Source organism: Zonotrichia albicollis, chromosome 27 (genome assembly GCF_047830755.1).
Source record: "Zonotrichia albicollis isolate bZonAlb1 chromosome 27, bZonAlb1.hap1, whole genome shotgun sequence".
NCBI lineage: Eukaryota > Metazoa > Chordata > Aves > Passeriformes > Passerellidae > Zonotrichia > Zonotrichia albicollis.
The window spans coordinates 6,287,328-6,300,359 of record NC_133845.1 but is presented as its reverse complement, the minus strand read 5'-3'; the positions used below and the strand labels follow the sequence as shown (position 1 = coordinate 6,300,359).

At 51.5% G+C, this 13,032-nt stretch overlaps 1 protein-coding gene across 3 annotated transcripts in view; it reads left to right on the top strand.

Annotated features, from left to right (window-relative positions):
• CDON (cell adhesion associated, oncogene regulated) overlaps positions 1-13,032 on the top strand; it is a 61,222-nt gene that overhangs the window by 402 nt on the left and 47,788 nt on the right. Inside the window, exons 1-2 of one of the 3 annotated variants that reach the window (XM_074559666.1) lie at positions 568-782; positions 2,493-2,644. The exons of 1 other annotated variant lie outside the window; for it this stretch is intronic. The gene's annotated coding sequence lies outside the window, so the exon portion shown is untranslated. Of the gene's footprint in view, positions 1-567; positions 783-2,492; positions 2,645-13,032 lie in introns of those variants that run through there. One more of the 3 variants, XM_074559664.1, reaches the window with a different exon arrangement.

Here is a 13,032-nt window from a genome sequence, read left to right as displayed (position 1 = left end):
GTCCCGGCTCACACGGACGCCCAGTCCCGGAGGTTCGGAAGCGCCGTGGCGCGGGTCCTGGAGGTTCGGGGCGCGGCTCCCGGCTCACACGGATGCCCGGTCCCGGCGGTTCGGGGGCGCTGTGTGCCGCGGCTCCCGGCACACACAGATACCCGCTCTCGGCGGTTCGGGGCGCAGTGCCCGGTTCACACGGACGCCCGGTCCCGGCGGTTCGGGGGCGCGGTCCCGTGGGTCCCGACTCACACGGATGCCCGCTCCTAGCGGTTCCGGGCGTGGTACCCGGCTTACATGGATGTCCACTATGCGCGGTTCGGGGCAGCGGTGCCGCGGGTCCCGGTGGTTCGGGTTGCGCTCTGCCCGGCGGCGCACGGAGCCCGCGGCGCCCCGCGCGCACGTGCATGCCCTCCACCCCTCCGTGCCCCTTAAAGGGCCCGCACCGCCCCGCTCGCCGCGCGTTCGGGCCGCGCTCACCGCCGCCCGCTCCCTCCCCTCCTCGGGCGGTGGGTCCGCCCGCGGGGCACCCGTGCTCCCCCCCCCGGCCGGCGTTGGTTCGCTCCGCGGGGCGGGGCGGGGCGGCGGCGCCTCCCCCGACACGGGGCGCCGGTGGGAGCGGGGCGGGGAGCGGAGCGCGGGGGGAGATAAGCGGCGCCGAGCGGCCGGGCGGCGCTGGATGGAGGCTCCCGCCCGCCGGGACGCCCGCCCCAGCCTGGAATGTCCTGGCGAGCCGCCGCCGAGCGGCACCGGCACCAGGACCGGGACCAGGGAGGGGGCGCGGCGGAGAGGTAACGCGCGCGCTTCCCGCCGCCGGCGCGCGCTGAGGGGGGCGCGGGCGGGCGCGCGCCGGGAGGGGCGAGCGCGGCTCCTCCGTGAGGGGCTCGCGGGCCCGGGGCGGCCGCAGGTGGCGGCTGCTGTCACCCCGCAGGGCTCGCCCGCGCCGTCCCGCTCCGCTGTGCGCCCTCGGTGCGCGGGGCTGAGCCGGTGCACGGCGCTCCCGGGAGCGGGACGAGCCCTCCGCGCTGCCCGGCTCTGATTTATGGTCTCATTTCGCAGGGAACGCGCCTCCACTCCTCTCTATTTGTCATTTAAACGCTGCTCCGCTTGAAGGAGGTGCCGTAGGGGATGGGTTTGGGGTCGCGTCCAGCCTCTTAACCGCCTTAAAATGGTTAATCTCAATGTTTTTAACCTGTAAGGTCACTTTTCTCTGCAATTAGAGCGGTGGAAAGTCAGTCCCTAAGGCGGGAGGTGGTGTGTGATGCCTGAGGTCTCTGGCTGTAAAGCATCCTGACATCTTATCTCTGTTATTATTATTTTTATTGCATTAAGCTGCCTACCTGCTTAAAGCCACGCGATTCTTGAATTTTAAATTACTTTCCCTTGCTTTATCTGTCTCTTTGCCAAAAACAAATATAAATTATATAGTTCCTGACTTCTCATGGAAGAACTTTCCAGCCGTCTGTCCCATGCTTCCAATGCTGATGTTTTTTAAACCAAGAGGGATGTGTGTTTCAGCCGTGACACACTGTCGGGCAGAAAACAGGCAATGTTTATTTTGCTCCCGCCTCGTAACTGTGTAAAGGGTTGGTGAAAGGGTAAATGTGATGGCTTTATGTAGCTTTTTCTTTTTAATTATTATTTTACTGCTTTCCCCCACTGCCTTGCTGCCTCTGGGAAGGAGCGGTCGCGCCGAGCCTGTGGCTGTAAAGCTGTCAGCTCTGAAGGGCTGTTTACTCAGCGAGCTGTATCTTTCACACATGCACCAGAAATACAATTTACCAACCCAAACACAGCCCCGGTCACCGGGGTGACGGGCAGCGTGGACGCTTTGCTCCTCTGGGGTTTTATCCTGCGTGGCCCGGCGTTTTCCTTGAACAAAGCAGGTAGTCCTGGGGTGCTGGCGCTCCCAGCCGAGCTGTGGGGAGCCCGTTCGCTTTTCTCCTCATCTCCCCCGACCCGGGTGTTTTGACAGTCGCGATTTATGGGATGTACAGCCTGCCCGGAGCTGCTTTAAGGAGAAAAAGTGCTTTTGTGGTAGCGGTTGCTGCGGGCGACGAGCAGCTCCTTCTATATTCCAAAAATTCGCAGCGAACCTTTCCCGGCACAATTTCTTAACGCTTTTCTGTTGAACTTGATATTATTTGCCTTAATTACAGCCAGCATGCTTTTGTTCCACCAAATTAAAGTAGGTGTCGAGAGCATGAGTCAAACACATTGAAACCAAGCCCTGCTTTTTCGGAGCAGCTGCAAGCCTATCTTGTGGGGAGGACTTGGTAATGGAGTGATTAAAAAGAAATAAATATTTTTGACCTGTATTCCCCTTTCCATAAGAAGAGGGAAACCTCTGACTGGCTTGGTCTCCATCCCAGAAAATCCTCAGGCTTGTGGGGAGACCCATGACTGTTGCTCAAAGCTGTTGAAAGCTGGGCTCGGATAGAAGGTGAGATCCACTGAGTTACCTATCATGTTAAAAGGTGTTTTTTTTCTTCCTCCTCAAGGGGTAGGAAGTGAGATGGGAACTGCTGCGGTGTGGAGGGATTAGTAACTCACCCGAGGATGAGCGGGATGTGGCTTTGTCGCCTGGATTAATGTGATTTACACCCTTAAGCCGCTCCAAGAGCTCGTAAACAGCCGTGCCCGTGTGTGCAAGGTGAAGTGTGGGCGGGCAAGCTCGGGTACACCACGGGAAGTACCTTGAGGGGCTGGTTTTTGCCATCCTTCGTGCAATCTTAGTGATTTCTCATCCTTTTTCTCTAGTTTTCATCCTTTTTGCCCCCAAACTCTGTGTTCTTTGCCCCCAAACCCCGACATAGTAGCAGTGGGGTTTGGGCTGGTCCCCCTGCGTGCCCCCTCTGCTGGATCACTGGGCTGCTCTGGTGCTAAAATTCTTAGGTTTTACCCCAAAACTGAGGAGGGGATGGAAAAAAGCCTTGCAAGGAGAGGCCTGACTGCAGGGCAAGTCCCACCAGTGCTTTCATTATCTCAAGGTGTGCTGTAAGCCCATAAACGAGGCTCCTGCTTACTTTGGCTTGCTGGTGTGCCAGAGGAATAAGGCAGCTGTGCTCTGACTTCAGGTGATGTCACTTGAGGATTTTAACTGTCAGAGCTTAAAAATACCCTGGCTTGTTTAAAGACTGCTTCTGCAGATGTGGAAATGGGGAAGCAAAGCAGTGGATTGTGAGTGCACAGCCACGTCAGGCTCCAGCATCTCATAAATCCCCCTCTGCCTGTCCCACAGCAGAACTGCTCTGCCTGACAGGCCTCAGGTGTACCATGAGCAGGGCATTAATTGCTGGGTGCTCAACATGAGGCGCTGCCATGAGCTGCAGACCAACAAAATTAGTGCCAAAAAACTAATGGGGAAACATGATGATTAGTTAGTTTTGTGAATAATGCTGTTTTCTGGTACCATGGTACAGTCACAGCACTTTCTCCTGTACGGTGTTGGTGTGACTGGGTGTGTACAGGAGCAGCTGCTGTGATTTCAGGTTGTTTGCAGGGCTGGGTGTGAGGAGCTGTGGCTCAGGGCCTGCTCTCTGGGTGTTTGTATGTGCACATGGAATGAGCTGTATTGAGAATGTTCTCTGTGAGCTGTTTCTGATTCTGTGTGTAAAAGGGCATTGAGCTTCACCTGGATTTCCCATATCACCCACCAAACCCACTCTTCACACCTGCTCCAAGAGCTCCTTTACCTCCTCTGTTTCTGCCAGTCTTGGAGCCTGTGGTGGAACCTCCTGCTCTGCATCTTCCTCATTCCCATATCCACAGATGTGACTCTGGAGGGTTTCATTGCAATGCTGTGGTCTTGGCACACAGTCCTATCCAAAATGACACGGGAATGTGGTGAACCTGTTGGTGAGAATTCAAACTTTGGGTTTAGTACCAGAAACCCTTGGATTGAGCAGGTTTTGACCCACAAACCTGCTGGGATTGATTATCTCAGGTAATGGTTTTTACGGAATCGCTTTAATTGGTGACTTGGAAATTGAATGTCTTTTGTTAGGCAACATCTCATTAGTGTAAATTAATTGATACTGTAAACTTGCCCTTTGTACACAGAGTCAGGTTTTTGTCTCCTGCCTTGCTTATGAGCTGCTGAGTAGTGAGTGGCTCCCTTGAGCTGGCTCCTGCCCCTGCCTCCTCCCTGCAGTGGTCTGCTGTCAGTGCTCTGGTTTTTGGTGTTTCAGTGGGCTGGGGAGTTTGTTTCACTTGCTATCTGCAGCTGGGGTGAGACTGAGCTAAAAACCTTGTTTCAAGTGGAACTGCTCAATTTCCTGGAAATTTCCTCCTTAAATAAGAATTTGCAGCTTGCCTTGCAATCCTGACTCTCAAGCTGGTACTTGGGTACCAAACTGTGTTCTCTGTGCACTGTCTTTGCTATTTTGACACATTTTGTTAATTTGGACCTATTTTGTTGTTTGGGCTGGTACTTGGTTGGTTCTCCAGGTGTTTTCCTTTTCCTACTCACTTTCTGCTCTCCTGGAGGCCTCCCTGAGCAAACCCTGCTGTTGTGTGTCCCCTTGTCCTGCGTTATTTGCTCTGGGATGGTGTTTGTCTTTGACAAAGTCAGCAAAAACCCCTTTGGCTAGTGCTTGGTCTCCGACTATGCTGGCCCAAGAATTTCTAGACTAGATAGTTTCCTGTGTGTGTACATGTTCACTTTTTTCAGTTGAGTGTTCTTCCAGTGATTTCCTTGGTAGATGGCTCAGTACAGCTTCCAGTGTGTCAGAGTTTTCCACTTGTGTTCCCTGGCTCGCTTCTCCCTCTCTGCTGGGGATGATGATTCTCAGTGACAGCCACCACTCAGCCCAGTGAGGGATTGAGCCTTGTACACCCACACCACCTGCCATTTCCATTAAGCCCAAACTCATTCTTTCTATGTGAGAAATATCTGCTGTCTTTCAACAGGAGGGAAAACAATCACGTAAGGTGGGTTGTTTTCCCATTTTCCATACCTATGAGATGTCTTGGAGCTCTTCTAGCCAGGTGGGACTCAATTTTTTTTCTTTTTCCCCCCTTTTTTCCCCCTCCCCAGCTGCTTGGGCGCAGTTTCACGTTACAGCTCCCTCTGAGGGCTGGCTGCTGCAGGAGGTGGCAGGTACATTCCTGCCTCTTCCCTGCTGCGGGAATCCAGCGCTGGAGCAGCCCCAGGGGAGTGACTCCAGCTAACCCTTCAACAAAAAAAACCAAAAGTATCCAAGCCCCAAACTTTCCTGGATCTTGCCCCGCAGTTTGAGTTGCTAAATCTTCCACTTGGATGACTGGGAAGGCCCTGAGGGGCTGGAGGGGGGATGGCCCCTTTTGGCAGCACTGGCTTCCAAATTGGCTTTGCTGTCTCCTGATCCTGTGTGCTCGCTCTGCTGCTCAGCCAAGGGTGGGTGCCTTCAGAGAGGGAGGGGATCTGGCCAGCTCCCTCCATCTCCTGCCTCTGAAAATGCCCATTTGAACCAGTCCAGCTCACAGAAACGGCATGGAAAAAGGATAAAATAATTCCCTGAAGCTCAGAGTGAGCAAGCCCAGCTTGGCTGGGATGTTGCCATCAGCTTGGCAGCAGGAGGGAGCTGGGGCAGGGAAGGAGAAGGAGACTGAGAGCATCCCTTTGGCATGGCTGAGCTGAGAGGTGAAACCACACCCTCGGCCTCACCTGTCTCTCTGATCACGTCTGTGATTTATACCCTGGGTTCTGCTGTTTAGCTTTCCCCACAGACTCCAACCATTGGATCTGATAATGAACCAAGTGGTTGAGTCTTATTTGTTTAATTCAAAGAGCAGTTTAATGCTTCCTTCCTTGCAGTCTGTGGAGTCTCTGCCTTGCAGCCCGTGGTTTTCTTTGCAGTAAACCTATAAAATACCAAGACAAGGACTAAAAGGCTTGAGCTGTGAGCAGAGGGGAGCTCTGGGGAGCTTCTTGGCCCCCCCCTTAATCTTAGACGAAGACCAGCCAGACCCTGAATGTCTCTGTAATGGCTCTGGGGCATCTGCTGAAGCACCAAAGTACAGACATGCTGGTGGTGTCCAGCCTCCTGGAGTTGCTGTATTATTTTCTGTAGACACCTTCTAGCTGGAGATGTTCCTGCAGGGGGATGGGATGGCACCAGGGGGTTTTGTTTCGTAGTCTGGAGTGAGTTGAAGAAACCATTTATGGTTTCTTTCTGGGTAAAAGGCCTCACTCTAAAGAATCTTGCAATAAATTAATCTCTTTTTCCTTGCCGGTTTGGATGGTAAGGACCCAGGTGACTGTTCTTCTCCTGGGGAACAAAAACAATGGAAAGGGGACAGTTCATGTGGCCCCTTCTGAAACAAACAGTGATTGTTTGGAGTAGAAATGCCCAGCTTGCTTCCAGACCAATCCACTTGAAGTTACTGCAGACAGGTGGTATGTTTTCAGTTTTTAATTTCTTTTTTCTTTTTTTTTTCCTTGCTTGTTGTTAGTGGAGAGCTGATAGATCGGCCCAAATAAGGCCATGAGCAAGGCTGGCCATTTCCAGGAGGATCCACAGACAGTCAGTGCATGACTTGTTGCCTTTATCTCTGAGATCAGGAGATTCCTTTGCAGTGATGGATTAATCCACCCTTGAGTGAATAATATAACTGAGAACAAGTAGGAGCCAGCGCTCCAAACAGATGATTTGTTCAGTACGTGTGTGCCTCCCCTCCCCCTCTGAAAAGCATCTTTCTTCACCGTTTCATTCAGCCTGTTGAAACCTCACAGCAACCTGTGTCTGCCCCAGCCCCCAGCCCTGCCAGGATGGGGCTGTGCCAAAGGCCTGTGCTCCCAGGTGCAGGGAAGATAAAGCAGGATGGAGAGAAGGAGCCCGTGGGCTGCTGGGCTGTGATGTCACCTGTCTGCTGTGGCCATGACATCACCTGTCTGCACGTCCTGCCTGTGGGTGGGAGTGTTGCTGCTGGCACCTGATTGGGGTGAGCTTGCACAGCTCTGGTCTTTCTGTGGCAGTGACTGTGCCCCAGGGTGAGCTTGCACAGCTCTGGTCCCTCCCTGGCAGTGACTTTGGCAGCTCATATACCAGGTCTTGTTGCTTTTACATCTTGGAATGCATCAGGAGCATGGTCTTCTCCTGTTGATAGGCTCCTAGAAGGTGTGAGATGCCTTGCACAGCTCTGGTCCCTGCTGGCATTGATTGTCCCCAACGTGAGGCAGCAGGCTCTGCATCCAGGAGAAGCTGTGTAAAGGAGCTGGAATATTGGCACTGGGGGAGTGAACTCACTGGGCACAAGGGGATGGCAGTGGGTGGCTTTGAACAGAAATAAGATATTTAGGAAGGTGGTTCCAGGGCAGAGCTGTAACTCATGAGCAGAGCCACGGCTTCTGGAGATGTCCTGGAGCTGGACACTGAATGTTTCAGTGACACATGGACAGTCCTTGTTAGCACACCCCCAGTATAGGAGACAAGGCTGGAAGGGAGTTGTGCAGCTACAGCAGAGGAATTCATGTAGTGAGATCTGTTATCATCCCTGTGGATACACTGGAATAATTCTCTGGCAGCTCATATGCTGGGTCTTGTTGCTTTAACATCTTGGAATGCCTCAGGAGCATGGTCTGCTCCTGTTGATAGGCTCAGAGAAGGTGTGAGATGCCTGGGGCTCCTCCTGCTCAGGGACCCCCCCCAGGCAGTCACAGTCTTACTGAGAAGAGCTTTGATAGCTCAAGGTCAAGTTGGTGAAAGTCTCCAGCTTTGGGAACTTTTCCCCACAAGCTTTCCTTGCTTTTCCCCACAAGCTTTCCTCGTGTCATGAGTGCCAGCAGCCTTGCCTTGATCCCATGCTCTTGGCTGTGGGATTGGAAGCATTGGTGGCAGCTTTCAGCTAGGTTTTGGAGAGTTTCTGTGCTCTGTGGGTGAAGATAACATATTTAAAATGGCATTCTCCCTCTGGAGAACGGGCTCTGCTGCTGTTGGCTGTACATAATTTCTGGGAGCTGAGGAGTTTTGCTGTGTAATGTTCCAACTCCATGTAGATTAAATGTATTGCGGAGTCAAAATAAACAATAGCATGTGGTTTTCCTTTGTTCCCCCCCCTTCCCCACAATGAGAGTTCACAAAAGTTCTTGAATTAGGGCTCTGCGTGCCATACGCTCAAGCGTAGGCTCAAATTTTCATAAAGCTTGCTGAGGGCTGTTGCTGCTGGGGAGCACTTTCTCCTTCGGGATGGCTTTGGAAATCTCTTTGTTTCTCAGGAGCTTTTTCTGAAGGTGTGTTTTAGTGCAGCACTCGGATACTTGTTGCCTTAAATGCTTTGCAGTGACAATGTATTGCAGCTTGATGGAGATTTGAGACTCCTCTAATAAAATGCAAGAGAAGGAGGAAAACCCCGAGGGTTTTTTGGAACAGAAGATGTTTTCTGTTCCTGCCACTAATCTCTGTTGCAGAATGAAATAGGAATGTATACTTTAAATCTCTGTCAGGGTGTAGAAGGAAGCTGGCAACGGATGTAATCAAAAATGTTATTATCAAAACTCTCTAAGTATGTTGAAATTTCAACCTTAATGATATAATTTTAAATTCAGCTATTCAGACTGAGGCATGGTTTTGGGGTGCAGGTTGCACTTCCAAATTGTGCATCGAGATGGACCAGAGGGGAGTTTGGAGCAGACTGTAGGTGGTGGGTACTGCAGTGGCATGGCTGGAGTCTTCAGCCCTGTGATTTCCAGTGACTGGGGTGGCAGCATTCAACTGAGGTGTGGTTTTCTAGATTAAGGACTTTGTGGCTGAGCACTTAAAAAAGGGTCCAGTTTCCAAGTTAGCATTTTTCCTAATTAGTGCGTTTGCCGTGGCTTGTACGTAACCAGCACGTGTAGAAAGTGTACGTGTTCAGAGTTTGTGTGAAACAGCTCTGGGCACAGTGAACACAAGGAAGCACACCAGGTCTGATATGCAGCAGCAAATACTCTACCTAGTGAAAAAGGAGACAGAAAGTTTCCAGCCTTAAACTTGGAATAAGGGAACTGTGAGTAACCTTCACCCTTGTGACCCTTCAGCCTCGAGTGGAGAGGCTGCAGGTTTGAGGATGCAGAAGAAGCTCAAGTTCTTCTCTGAGCCAAAGGTGTGAAGCTGTTTATTTTCACTGGGACAATGTATATATTGCAGGAGGCAGATGCTCGCCTGCTTAACCCAAGCACTCTCTGCTTATCTGGGCTCTGGCGAGTGTACAAGTGTTGTCCCTTCTAATCCCCCAACATTAAACAGTCCAGGCACCTTTCCCTGGCTGAGCCTGGGACTGCTTTAAAAAACACACAGAGAGAAGCCAACAAAAAAGAAACATTTGCTTTCTTTGCCAAGTTTAAATGAAGACTAATGCCGTGGTGCTGCTTAATCTTGTTTTTCTTGCTATCTGATGGATGCTAACGTGGGATGGAATCAATCCCGGCAGCCAGTTATCTTTGCAGGGCCCCCATGTTGCTGAGCTCGGCATTCGAGTCTCGTGGGGGAGTTGATTTGCTATGAAGGGTCTGGAAATTTCTTCCTACGTGGTGAAGCTGTGGCTGGGGCATCCATCTTCCTTTGGGAAGGTGTCTCCAGGAATTGCCAGCCTGCTGTTGGACGTCCAAACAGAAATCCTGTTCGGCGGAGCGGGATGTGTCTGAGCGAGTGAGAACAGGGCACAGTCAGGTGAACCTGGCAGAAATTTCTCCCTGGTCCCTGTGATGAAACTCAACTCCTTTCCTATCAGTCCCTCGTGTTTGAACTGGTTCTGCTGGGAGCAGCTGCCACGGCCCCGATTTGCAGGAGGAGGTTTGGGCTCTGACTCACAACCCGCCACTGTGAGGGTGCTGCCCCGAGTGCCCCCGCCCTGGGCAGGGGTCGCTGCTGCTGGCTGGGCTGGGCTGGGCTGCAGTGAGTGGAGCAGGAGGGCTGCAGGAGCCAAACCTGCAGGCCAGAGCCTCATGATGGCTGCTGGATCAAGGCTCTCCCTTGCTCTGCTGGCGTGAGGAAGGAGGCGGGAAGCTACACCGGTGCTGGGTTGTGCAACAGCGCCGAGCAAAGCCAGCCCAAAGCCTCCCTCTCTTTCCCCCATGTTCCACCACCCCTCTCCTTGCCTGGGAGCCAGGTTGGGTTGTTGTAGCAAACCTGGCCTGACCAACACAATTTTTCATTTCTTTTTCTGCTGAGCTGCTGCTTTTATCTGGGCCTGAGGCAAAGGGGCTCCTTTTGCTAAGCAATATTGTCAGTTGTGTCAGGATTCCTTCCCTCGAGGTGAAGAAGTGCAGGAGTGTGCGTTTGCCAGAGAGCTCGGACTTCAATTTTGAAACCAGGTTTGGTCTTTTGAGCATGGGGGAAGGGAGGGGAGGAGAGCAGTAAAACTGAATTACTGTAAGGCTGGAGGATGGATTGTGTGAAGGCTTGTTTTAGTCGGGGGAGGAAAGGCCGGGGTCTTTCCTGCTCTCTCCCTCAGCTGTCCCTGGTTAGCTGGTTTGCTTTTTAATAAGCATTGTTCTGCCTGGAGCCTGGGTCCAGCAGCAGGGAGTGTTGGCACTGCCTGTGACAGCGTGTGGACAGCTGGAGCAAGGGGGGAAGCAGTGACTTGGAGAGCAGGGCAGCACTTTTGTTCAGAAAGCAGAGCCCGGATGGGTCTGTTGCTCCAGCACGGTGAATTCTGAGGTGCCTAACGACTGTGCTGTAACACAGGCTTGGCTCTCCGCTTCCAGTGCACCTCCCATATCCTGCAGCCATGAGTTCACAGGCTCCTAATTGCCTATGATGTAAGACAGCAGTAGATGAGGTTGCTATAAATTCTGGCTGCAGGTGTGGATTTAATGGCTGTGCTTCCCTTTAAGGGCTCACGGATAGCATGGATCCCTGCAAGTTACAACAGAGCGACTTGGACTGGGGCTAGCACAGCTAAAAGAACCCATTTGTCTGCGTTTTTTAGAGCTCTTGCTTGCTGGAGGCTACCAAAGGACGAGGTGTCAGTGTTCATCTGGAATTGCCTGGGGAATGAGCTCGCTGTCCTCTAACAGAGCTCAGCCATGGTTCTAATTCTTTCTGTCAATGTTCTCTCAGGGCTAAACCACCCAGGTGAGAGAGTGTCACTGGAAGGGGACCTTTGGGCAGCCTGTGTGGACACAAGCACCTTTGTCTGAGAGTATGACAGCTTTTTCTGATGACCAGTGCAGGACTGTGGTTCTTCTAGTCCTTTTTATTTTTTATTCATGTTGGATTCTGGTTTTAGAAACCATAGACAAATGATAATCATGGGTGATGGGGTCCTTGACATGCACAATGCAAGCTTTTTGGAGGGGAAAAATCCACCCCCTGAGGCAGTTACTCCAGCTTGCTGTGGTGTGTGCACCTGTAGCTCGGATAATTTGGATGGTGAGTTCCCTAGCTCCCTTGAGAAAAGGGGCATGGCTCACTTGGAGTTTGGTTTTGTATATTTTTCTTCATTTTTGCACACATTCTTGCAGCCCAGGGTTTATTCAACATACCAGGGTGTTGCTTCATGAGTTGAGCTGAGGCCTCACGCTGTTCAAGTGCTAAGTTCCTGTTCTTGGATGTCCATTCCCAGCCCCTCCTTTGGGCTGGTGCTCCAGGACTGCATGGGGAGCTGAAGCTGCTCCCTCATCCAGGTGAAAACTGAACCTCATTTTTCCTCTGGCTGAGTTTTCAGCTGGATCTGCCAGCAGATCTGACTCACTTGCTGGCCGCAGGATCCCTGCTGCAGATAGGGGAGTGCAAGCCAGGTCCTGAAGGAAGGTGTTGCTGCCCTCCTCGGCAGCGGCCCATCTTTAAATTGGCTGGAAAACGGGTTGCGAAATCTCATTGTTGCTAAAAACCAGAGCTGGAGAAGGAAAGCAGGCGCCTCTCTCCGAGGCTGAGGCCAGCCCTGAGGAAGGAGGGGAGGGGGTCTTGGCCCAAGGACCCTTGCAGGGACATGACCGAAGGCAGCAGGGCTGGCACAGGTGTCCCTTCAGTGGAATGGCACAGGTGTTGAGCTAAATGTAAAGAAGAAAACGGAAATATGAGGCAAAGTAGTGCCGAAGCAGGAGAGATAAAGATAGGGGAGATTGGGGGGGAGCTCGAAGAGCAAAGGGTGAGAATTTTGTATGTATTTGGCCTACTGTGATAGAACTGTTAAACTAATGATACCCTTAGCTCCCTTGGGGGCTGAAAGCCCTGATTTAGGCATTTAAGCATAATTGCAGCCCAGCAGAACTATGTATCAGGCTAATGCTCTGTTCTCTGCCTTCCCCGAGGCCAGAGGAGGCAGGAGCCATTCCCACTTCATTAGTGTGGCAGCAGGGGGACTGTCTCAGCTCCTTTGCTGAAGTTAATAATAAAATTAAACTAATTGTTATGCCTGTTTGTGGAGAGGAAAGTGTGGCTTCTGGGATGATTTATTTCTTTTTCTCCTGATGCCTGTCTGGCTGTGACCAGTGTAGGAATGGCAGGATGGGAGCCCCAGCTCTCCCCCTGGGAGCACAGATGTGACTCGGGAGTGTTTTCAGCTGTGTGTGCTGAGGCACAGCACACAAACTGTTAAATTTCCTTCCCTCAGCTCCCACATCCATTCCTCCAGCCCATGCCAAAGCATGCGTTCTTCTATCGAGACCATATGTACGCCAGGACCAAGGTTCTAAAGTCAAGGTGTTTTTGAAATATTGGAGTGCAAATTAAGGATCTGAGTAATCTTAACTGTCTTCTAAAAAAAAAAAAAATCTCTATCAGCCTCACGTATAACTCAAAAGATTAATGGAAGGCTAAACTTTGATCCAAGTCCAACAGCTGATACCAACCATGAGACTTTCCAGGCCTGGAATCAAAATAGAAAAATCCAATAAAAAATGTCTCCTTCTGCATCTTTGAGGCACAGCCTTTTGACCATGGTTTGGGCTATTACTGCTATTTTTTCCTCAGTTTTGCTTAACCTCTTCTTGTGTCACTTTTGTCCTGTGCCACTGGACCTTACCTAAAGCATTTTGAGTAAATTAATGACAATATTTGAGTCAATTAATGACAATATTTGATAGCTTGGTAGGAAACACATCTGCCTGATTATTGAGAAAGACCATCAGCATGTGAG